This window comes from Hypanus sabinus, chromosome 3 (genome assembly GCF_030144855.1).
Source record: "Hypanus sabinus isolate sHypSab1 chromosome 3, sHypSab1.hap1, whole genome shotgun sequence".
NCBI lineage: Eukaryota > Metazoa > Chordata > Chondrichthyes > Myliobatiformes > Dasyatidae > Hypanus > Hypanus sabinus.
Window position 1 is genome coordinate 4,463,185 of NC_082708.1, and position 11,019 is coordinate 4,474,203.

The following is an 11,019-nucleotide window of genomic DNA, read 5'->3' on the forward strand; positions in this document are numbered from 1 at the left end:
AGGTAAAAGATGGGCAACTATAGGCCAGTTAGCTTAACATCTGTAGTTGGGAAAATGCTTGAATCTGTCATTAAGGAAGAAATAGCAAAACATTTAGAAGGGAGTGGTTTCATTAGACAGACGCAGCAGGGATTCAGGAAGGGCGGGTCCTGTTTGACAAACTTACTGGAGTTCTTTGAGGACATAATGAGTGCAGTGGATAGAGGAGAACAGGTGGATGTCGAATACTTGGATTTCCAGAAGGCATTCGATAAAGTGCAGCGCAAGAGACTTATAAATAAGATATGGATGCATGGAGTTGGAGGAAGTGTATTGGCATGGATAGTGGATTGGTTAACCAATAGAAGGCAGAGAGTTTGTATAAATGGGTGTTTCTCCAGTTGGCAGTCAGTGGTGAATGGAGTGCTGCAGGGGTCAGTGCTGGGCCTGCGGCTGTCTACCATTTACATTGATGATTTGGAAGATGGGACTGAGCGTAGCATAGCAAAACTTGCTGATGACACTAAACTGAGTGGAAAAGCAAATTATACAGAGGTTGTGGAGAGTCTGCAGAGGGATATAGATAGGTTAAGTGAGTGGGCCAAGGTCTGGCAGATGGAATACAACGTTATTAACTGCGAGATCATCCACTTTAGAAGGAATAATAGAAGAGCAGATTATTATTTAAATGGTGAAAGATTGCAGCATGCTGTTGTGCAGAGGAACTTGGGAGTGCTTGTGCATGAATCACAAAAAGTTGGCTTGCAGGTACAACAGATTATTAAGAAGGCAAACGGGATGTTGGCCTTCATTGCTAGAGGGATTGAATTCAAGAGCAGGGAGGTTATGCTGCAGCTATACGGGGTACTGGTGAGGCTGCACCTGGAGTACTGTGTGCAGTTCTGGTCTCCATACTTGAGGAAGGATATACTGGCTTTGGAGGCAGTGCAGAGGAGGTTCACCAGGTTAATTCCAGAGATGAGAGGGTTAGACTATGAGGAGAGATTGAGCCACCTGGGACTACACTCTCTGGAGTTCAGAAGAAAGAGAGGGGATCTTATAGAAATATACAAAATTTTGAAAGGGATAGATATGATAGAAGTAGGAAAGTTGTTTCCATTGGTAGGGGAGACTAGAACTAGGAGACATTGCCTCCAGATTCAGGGGAGATGAGGAGAAACTTTTTTTCTCAGAGAGTGGTGAATCTGTGGAATTCTCTGCCCAGGGAAGCAGTTGAGGCTTCCTCACTAAATATATTTAAGATACAGTTAGATAGGTTTTTACATAGTAGGGGAATTAAGGGTTAGGGAGAAAAGGCAGGTAGATGGAGCTGAGTTTACGGACAGATCAGCCATGATCTTTTTGAATGGATAAAAAAAAGTACTAAACCCACACTACCCCGTAACCCTCTATTTTTCTTTCATCCATGTGCCTGTATCCATGTGCCTGTTCAAGAGGCTCTTAAATACCCCTAATGTTTTAGCCTCCATCACCATCCCTGGCAAGTCATTCCAGGCACCCACAACCCTCTGTGTAAAAACTTACCCCTGATGTCTCCTCTAAATTTCCCTCCCTTAACTTTGTACATATGCCCTCTGGTGTTTGCTTTTCATACCCTGGGAAACAGGTACTAACTATCCACCCTATCTATGCCTCTCGTAATCTTGTAGACCTCTATCGTCCCCTCTCATCCTTCTACGCTCCAAAGAGAAAAGTCCCAGCTCTGCTGACCTTGCCTCATGAGACTTGTTTTCCAATCCAGGCAACATCCTGGTAAATCTCCTCTGCACCCTCTCCATAGCATCCACATCCTTCCTATAATGAGGCGACCAGAATTGAACACAATACTCTACATGTGGTCTCACCAGAGATTTGTAGAGTTGCAACATGACCTCTACTCTTGAACTCAATCCCCCTATTTATGAAGCCTAGCATAGCACAGGCCTTCTTGACTACCCTATCAACCTGTGCAGCTACCTTGAGGGATGTATGGATTTGAATCCCAAGGTCCCTCTGTTTATTTACATTTATGGACATTTATACTACACGCTGCATCCGCAAAGGAAACAACATTATGAAGGACCCCATGCACCCCTCATACAATCTCTTCTCCCTCTTGCTGTCTGGGAAAAGGCTCCGAAGCATTCAGACTCTCACGACCAGACTATGTAACAGTTTCTTCCCCCAAGCTATCAGACTCCTCACTACCCCAAGCCTGGACTGACACTTTGCCCTATTGTCCTGTTTATTATTTATTGTAATGCCTGCACTTTTTTTGTGCACTTTATGCAGTCCAATGTAGGTCTGTAGTTTACTGTAGCTTTCTCTTTTTTTTTTTACGTAGTTCAGTCTAGTTTTTGTACTGTATCATGTAACACCATGGTCCTGAAAAACGTCTCATTTTTACTATGCACTGTACCAGCAGTTATGGTTGAAATGACAATAAAAGTTGACTTGACTTGACTTATCTACACTCTTAAGTAACTGTTCATCAACCCTGTACTCAGCCTTCTGGTTTGTCCTTCCAAAATGCATCACCTCACACTTCACACACAAAATGCTGGTGGAACACAGCAGGCCAGGCAGCATCTATAGGAGAAGGACTGTCGACGTTTCGGGCCGAGACCCTTCGTCAGGACTAACTGAGAGGGGAGATACTAAGGGATTTGCTGTGGTCCACCAGCATTTTGTGAGTGTTGTTTGAATTTCCAGCATCTGCAGATTTCCTTGTTTGCTTTTTTAATTCACCCCACACTTATCCAGATTGAACTCCATCTACCACTTTTCTGCCCAACTCAGCAGCCTGTCTATATCCTCTTGTAACCTTCGACAACCTACAGCTCCATCCACAACTCCTTCAATCTCTGTGTCATCTTCAAACTTACTCACCCATCCTTCCGCCTCTTCATCCAGGTCATTTATAAAAATCACAAATAGCAGGGGTCCCAGGACAGATCCCTGCGGCACTCCACTAGTTACTGACCTCCAGGCAGAACACTTTCCTTCCACAACTACCCTCTGCTTTCTTCCTTTAAGCCAATCTTTTATCCAAACAGCCAAAGTTCCACTGATCCCTTGCCTCATGACTTTGTGGATGAGCCTGTCCTGGGGGACCTTGTCAAATGCTTTGCTACCCTGTCGGCCACAGAAATCTTGGTCCAGTGGTATGAAAAATAGTCACAACTGGGGACTTCCTCGTCTGCAGGGGATGACCATGATGCCTTCTGTGCCTTGTCATGCCCTTCGCTCTCCACGAAGTATTGCAGCCCCACCTTCTTGGCCATCAGATCTTGTGTTGAGCTCATCAGCCCACTCTGTAAGAATAGGCTTTGTGTGCTGGGGTAGGCATATCTCTTTCTCGCCGGGATTGGAGGCTCCCAGCTACCCTCACCTGGTTTAGCCCGCCTGTCGAAGCAGTGTACCGCAATGTGGCCACTGTCACATGCACCTCTCTAAAAGTCTCTTAAAGGTCCTAAAGTCTGCCTCTAACACTACCCAGCCAAGAGCGAAACATCTCATAGAAATCCTTTGCCACAAGCAGTGGTGGAGATCAAGTCTTTATGTACAGACAATAGACACTTCCTCTACAGCCAGGATGTCCTTCCTTAACCCTGGAGACCAAAACTGTACACAATACTCCAGGTGTGGTCTCACCAGGGCTCTGTACAAATGCAAGAGGATTTCCTTGCTCTTGTATTCAATTCCCTTTGTAATAAAGGCCAACATTCCATTAGCCTTCTTCACTGCCTGCTGCACTTGCTCATTCACCTTCAGTGACTGATGAACAAGGACTCCTAGATCTCTTTGTATTTCTCCTTTACCTAACCCTACACCGTTCAGATAATAATCTGCCTTCCTGTTCTTACTCCCAAAGTGGGTAACCTCACACTTATTCACATTAAACATCATCTGCCAAGTGTCTGCCCACTCACCCAGCCTATCCAAGTCACCCTGAATTCTCCTAACACTTAAGGCAGAGGCTGATAGATTCTTGATTGGTCAGAGCATGAAGGGATACAGGGAGAAGGCAGGAGACTGGGGCTGAGAGGAAAATTCAATCAGCCATGATGAATGGCGGAGCGGACATGAATGGGCCAAATGGCCTAATTCTGCTGCTAAGTCTTATGGAAAGTCACAAAATACTTGCCAAGATCAACATTCTGAAGGCAGAGAGAGTGTTTTCCCAGCTAAAGGATCTGGGTCTAGCTAGCCACAGCTCAAATGCCATCTATAGATTAGCTGATGGCACAACTGTTATCGACAGAATCTCAGATAGTGATGAGGTTTGACTGGTTGAAAGTGAATTTATTATCTAAGTTCATATAAGTCACCATATACAACGCTAATGTTTGTTTTCTTGCAGAGAATCACAATAAATCCAAGAAAAACAATAGAATCAATGCAATACCACATCCACCGAGACAGGCAGACAACAATCAACACTGCAGATACAAAAATAAATAAATAAGTCATCGCTATCAAGAACATGAGATAAGTCATTGAAAGTGGATCCATAGGCTAAGGGAACAGCCCAGTGATGGGACAAGAGAGTTATCCCCTCTGGTCCAGGAGCCTGACGGTTGAGGGGTAGGAACTGTTCCCGAATTTGGTGGTGTAGGTCCTGGGGCTCCTGATGGCAGAAGTGCGAAGAGAGCTTGTGTGGTGGGGTCCCTGATGGTGGATGCTGCTTTTCAGTGACAGAGCTCATTGTAGATGTGCTCAGTGGTGGGGGGGGGGGCTTTCCCTGTGAAGGACTGGGCCGTATCCACTGCGTTTTATAGATTGAGCTATAAAATGTTCAACCTTGCTGGATATCAGCAAGGCATTTGATAAGGTCCCCTTGTAAGGCTTATTGAGAAAGTAAGGAGGCATGGGATCAAAGGGGACATTGCTTTGTGGATCCAGAACTGGCTTGCCCAAAGAAGGCAGAGAGTGGTTGTAGACAGGTCATATTCTGCATGGAGGTCGGTGACCAGTGGTGTGCCTCAGGGATCTGTTCTGGGACCTCTACTCTTCGTGATTTTTATAAATGACCTGGATGAGGAATTAGAGGGATGGGTTAGTAAATTTGCTGATGACACAAAGGTTGGGGGTGTTGTGGATAGTGTGGAGGGCTGTCAGAGGTTACAGTGGGACATTGATAGGATGCAAAACTGGGCTGAGAAGTGGCAGGTGGAGTTCAACCCAGATAAGTGTGAAGTGGTTCATTTTGGTAGGTCAAATATGATGGCAGAATATAGTATTAATAGTAAGACTCTTGGCAGTGTGGAGGATCAGAGGGATCTTGGGGTCCGAGTCCATAGGATGCTCAAAGCAGCTGTGCAGGTTGACTCTGTGGTTAAGAAAGCATCGGGTGTATTGGCCTTCATCAATCGTGGGATTGAGCTTAGGAGCCGAGAGATAATGTTGCAGCTATATAGGAGCCTGGTCAGACTCCACTTGGAGTACTGTGCTCAGTTCTGGTCGCCTCACTACAGGAAGGATGTGGAAGCCATAGAAAGGGTGCAGAGGAGATTTACAAGGATGTTGCCTGGATTGGGGAGCATGTCTTATGAGAACAGGTTGAGTGAACTCTGCTTTTCCTCCTTGGAGCGACAGAGGATTGGAGGTGACCTGATAGAGGTGTATAAGATGATGAGAGGCATTGATCGTGTGGATAGTCAGAGGCTTTTTCCCAGGGCTGAAATGGTTGCCACAAGAGGACACAGGTTTAAGGTGCTGGGGAGCAGGTACAGAGGAGATGTCAGGGGTAAGTTTTTTACTCAGAAAGTGGTGAGTGTGTGGAGTGGGCTGCCGGCAACAGTGGTGGAGGCGGATACGATAGGGTCTTTTAAGAGACTCATGGAAAGGTACATGGAGCTTAGTAAAATAGAGGGCTATGGGTAAGCCTAGTAATTTCTAAGATAGGGACATGTTTGGCACAGCATTGTGGGCTGAAGGGCCTGTATTGTGCTGTAGGGTTTCTATGTTTCTTAACTGTTCAAAGCCATGATGCAACTTGTTAATATCTCCACCACATATCTATAGAAGTTGCTGAAACTCTCCACCTCTGATTCCCCCGATATGACTGGTTCATGGACTTCTGGTTTCCTCCTGAAGTCCACAGTCATCTCAGATCAGTCTCCCTCCTATCTGCTGATTCTTCATCACCTTTGATTCAGCCAACAACAGTGGTGTTGTCAGTGAACTTAAATGTGGCATTGCACAGTCATAAGTGTAAAGTGAGTAGAGTAGGGGGCTAAGCACACAGCCCTGTGGTGTACCCGTGCCGATGGAGATCGTAGATGAGATGCTGTTATCAATGCGAACTGACTGGGGTCTGCAAGTGAGGAATCGAGGATCTAGTTGCAGAGGTATTGAAGCCAAGGTCAAGAAGTGTTGCAACAAGCATGCACTCAACGGCAGGAAGAGCAAGGAATTGATTGTGGGCTTCAGAGGAACAGATGGATGTGCCTTTCCAAATGTATTTCAGATGTTGCAATAGTACCACCTCCGACAGCTCCTCCCGTACACCACTCTCTGTGGGACATCGTCCCATTTATATCTTTTGCCTCCTCACCTTAAACCTATGCTCACCCTAACCCTGGCAAAAATTGTGACCATTTGCGTCCTAACAATATTATAAAACTTTAACATAAACACAAGAGATTCTGCGATGCTGGAAATTTCCAGAGCAACACACACAAAATGATGCAGGAACTCAGCAGGTCAGGCAGCATCTAGGGAGAGGAATAAATAGTCAATGTTTTGGGCCAAGACCCTTTAGCATGAGTGGATAGGAAGGAAGCATCTGGCTTTCTGGTCTTTTCCCACTTCTGCCCCTTCTTTCCCAATCCCAATGAAGGGTCTCAGCCTGAGATATCAACTGTTTACTCACCTCCATAGAGACTGCCTGAATTCCTCCTCATAAACCTCTCTACAGAGTGGTAGAGATTCACTGATCTGCCCTTATCCAACATTCAATCCAGTTAGTAACTCTATCAATCACCTGTCGGATCATCTGGTCGACACTCCTACTGACTGTGTCAGTGTTAATTCACCTGCACTTCCCTCTTCTGATAATCAGCCTCGGACTGTTCACTCGGTTCCTATTGCTCCCTCCCAGGTCTGTCCTGGGCTTGTTATTGAGCTGAAACACTGATGTGCTCTCTCTCTCCACAGTAACACCATGAAGGATCCCACCCATCCTGCTCACGGGCTGTTTGTCCCACTCCCATCAGGGAGGAGACCATGCAGCATCCACACCAGGACCACCAGACTCAAAACCAGTTACTTTCCCCACGTAGTGAGGCTGATCAACACCTCCACCCACTCACCCACCCCTCCACAGCCCCCAACCACCACTACTTTATTGTTTCTTGTCAGAGTCACCTTGTGTACAGACACTCCTGTGCCCAGCATCACTTTATGGACATACAATCAATCAATGTATATGAGCTCTCTTAAGTATTTATATTTATTGTGATTTTTAATTAGTGTGTTCTTTATTTTATTGTGTATTTTTCTGTTGCATCGGATCAGGAGTAACAATTATTTCATTCTCCTTTACACTTGTGTACAGAAATGACATTAAACAATCTTCAATCACAGACACAAAGCAACAGGCAAACAGCACTCACAAGAAAAAACATATCAAACAAAAATTAAACATTATTTTAACACAGGAACAGAATTAGAACAAGGAATCAACATTAGTGCAAAGTGGTCACAGTGTTACTAAATGATAGTGATTAGGGACTTGTCATTTCATTCAAGAACTGAATGGTGGAAGTTGTTGCTGAACTTAACCAAATTTTGGCCCTTCTAACCCATGCCAAATGCTTACTCTCACCTAGTCCCACCGACCTGCACTCAGCCCATAACCCTCCATTCCTTTCCTATCCATATACCTATCCAATTTTACTTTAAATGACAATATCGAACCTGCTTCTACCACTTCTACCGAAAGCTCGTTCCACACTACTACTCTCTGAGTAAAGAAGTCCCCCCTCGTGTTACCCCTGAACTTTTGCCCCCTCTCAACTCATGCCCTCTTGTTTGAATCTCCCCTAATCTCAATGGAAAAAGCCTATCCACATCAACTCTATCTATCCCCCTCATTATTTTAAATACCTCTATCAAGTCCCCCCTCAACCTTCTACGCTCCAAAGAATAAAGACCTAACTTGTTCAACCTTTCTCTGTAACTTAGGTGCTGAAACCCAGGTAACATTCTAGTAAATCTTCTCTGTACTCTCTCTATTTTATTGACATCTTTCCTATAATTCGGTGACCAGAACTGTACACAATACTCCAAATTTTGCCTAACCAATGCCTTGTACAATTTTAACATTACATCCCAACTCCTAGACTCAATGCTCTGATTTGTAAAGGTCAGCATACCAAAAGCTTTCTTCACCACCCTATCCACATGAAATTCCACCTTCAGGGAACTATGCACTGTTATTCCTAGATCTCTCTGTTCTACTGCATTCTTCAATACCCTATCATTTACCATGTATGTCCTATTTGGATTATTCCTACCAAAATGTAGCACCTCACAGTTATCAGCATTAAACTCCATCTGCCATCTTTCAGCCCACTCTTCGAACTGGCCTAAATCTCTCTGCAAGCTTTGAAAACCTACTTCATTATCCATAATGCCACCTATCTTAGTATCATCTGCATACTTACTAATCCAATTTACCACCCCATCATCCAGATCATTAATGTATATGACAAACAACATTGGACCCAGTACAGATCCCTGAGGCACACCACTAGTCACCAGCCTCTGACCTGACAAACAGTTATCCACCACTACTCTCTGGCATCTCCCATCCAGCCACTGTTGAATCCATTTTACTACTTCAATATTAATTAATACCTAACGATTGAACCTTCCTAACTAACCTTCCGTGCGGAACCTTGTCAAAGGCCTTGCTGAAGACCATATAGACAGCATCCACTGCTTTACCCTCGTCAACTTTCCCAGTAACCTCTTCAAAAAATTCACTAAGATTTGTCAAACATAACCTTCCACGCACAAATCCATGTTGACTGTTCCTAATCAGACCCTATCTATCCAGATAATTATATATACCATCTCTAAGAATACTTTCCATTAATTTACCCACCACTGATGTCAAATTTACAGGCCTATAATTGCTAGGTTTACTCTTAGAACCCTTTTTAAACAATGGAACTGCAATAGCAATATGCCAATCCTCCAGCAACATCCCCGTTTCTAATGACATTTGAAATATTTCTGTCAGAGCCCCTGCTATTTCTACACTAACTTCCTTCAAGGTCCTAGGGAATATCCTGTCATGATCCAGCGATTTATCCACTTTTATATTCCTTAAAAGCGCCAGTACTTCCTCCTCTTTAATCACCATAGTTTCCATAACTTCCCTACTTGTTTCCCTTACCTTACACAATTCAATATCCTTCTCCTTAGTGAATATCAAAGAAAAGAAATTGTTCAAAATCTCCCCCATCTCTTTCGGCTCCACACATAGCTGTCCCCTCTGATTCTCTAAAGGACCAATTTTATCCCTCACTATCCTTTTGCTATTAATATAACTGTAGAAACCCTTTGGATTTATTTTCACCTTACTTGCCAAAGCAACCTCAAATCTTCTTTTAGTTTTTCTAATTTCTTAAGATTCCTTTTACCTTCTTTATATTCCTTGAGCACCTCATTTACTCCATGCTGCCTATATTTATTGTAGATCTCTCTCTTTTTCCGAACCAAGTTTCCAATATCGCTTGAAAACCATGGCTCTCTCAAACTTTTAACCTTTCCTTTCAACCTAACAGGTACATAAATATTCTGTACCCTCAAAATTTCACCTTTAAATTACCTCCATTTCTCTATTACATCCTTCCCATAAAACAAATTGTCCCAATCCACTCCTTCTAAATCCTTTCTCATCTCCTCAAAGTTAGCCTTTCTCCAAACAAAAATCTCAACCCTGGGTCCAGTCCTATCCTTCTCCATAATTATACTGGATTATAATTATAACTTGGGGTGTGAGACTTCAGGCTTCAGTACCTCCAGCCCAATGGGAGCTGGGAGAAAATGCATAGCCTGGATGGAGAGGATCTTTAATGATGATATTGCCATCTTGAGGCAGTCCCTTCTGTGGATATTCCCGACGGGAAGGGATATGTCTGTGATGTATCGGACTGAATCCTGTGGATATTCCCGATGGGGAGGGATGTGTCCGTGATGTATCGGACTGAATCCTGTGGATATTCCCGATGGGGAGGGATGTGTCCGTGATGTATCGGACTGAGTCCTGTGGATATTCCCGATGGGGAGGGATGTGTCCGTGATGTATTGGACTGAGTCCTGTGGATATTCCCGATGGGGAGGGATGTGTCCATGATGTATCGGACTAAATCCTGTGGATATTCCCGATGGGGAGGGACCTGTCCGTGATGTATTGGACTGAGTTCTGTGGATATTCCCAACGGGAAGGGATGTGTCCGTGATGTATTGGACTGAGTCCTGTGGATATTCCCAACGGGAAGGGATGTGTCTGTGATGTGTCGGTCTGAATCCTGTGGATATTCCCGACGGGAAGGGATGTGTCCGTGATGTATCTGACTGAATCCTGTGGATATTCCCGATGGGGAGGGACCTGTCCGTGATGTATTGGACTGAGTCCTGTGGATATTCCCAACGGGAAGGGATGTGTCCGTGATGTATCTGACTGAATCCTGTGGATATTCCCGATGGGGAGGGATGTGCCCGTGATGTATTGGACTGAATCCTGTGGATATTCCCGATGGGGAGGGATGTGCCCGTGATGTATTGGACTGAGTCCTGTGGATATTCCCCATGGGGAGGGATGTGCCCGTGATCTATTGGACTGAGTCCTGTGGATATTCCCGATGGGGAGGGATGTGGCCGTGATCGATTGGACTGAATCCTGTGGATATTCCCGATGGGGAGGGATGTGCCCGTGATGTATTGGACTGAATCCTGTGGATATTCCCGATGGGGAGGGATGTGCCCGTGATGTATTGGACTGAGTCCTGTGGATATTCCCCA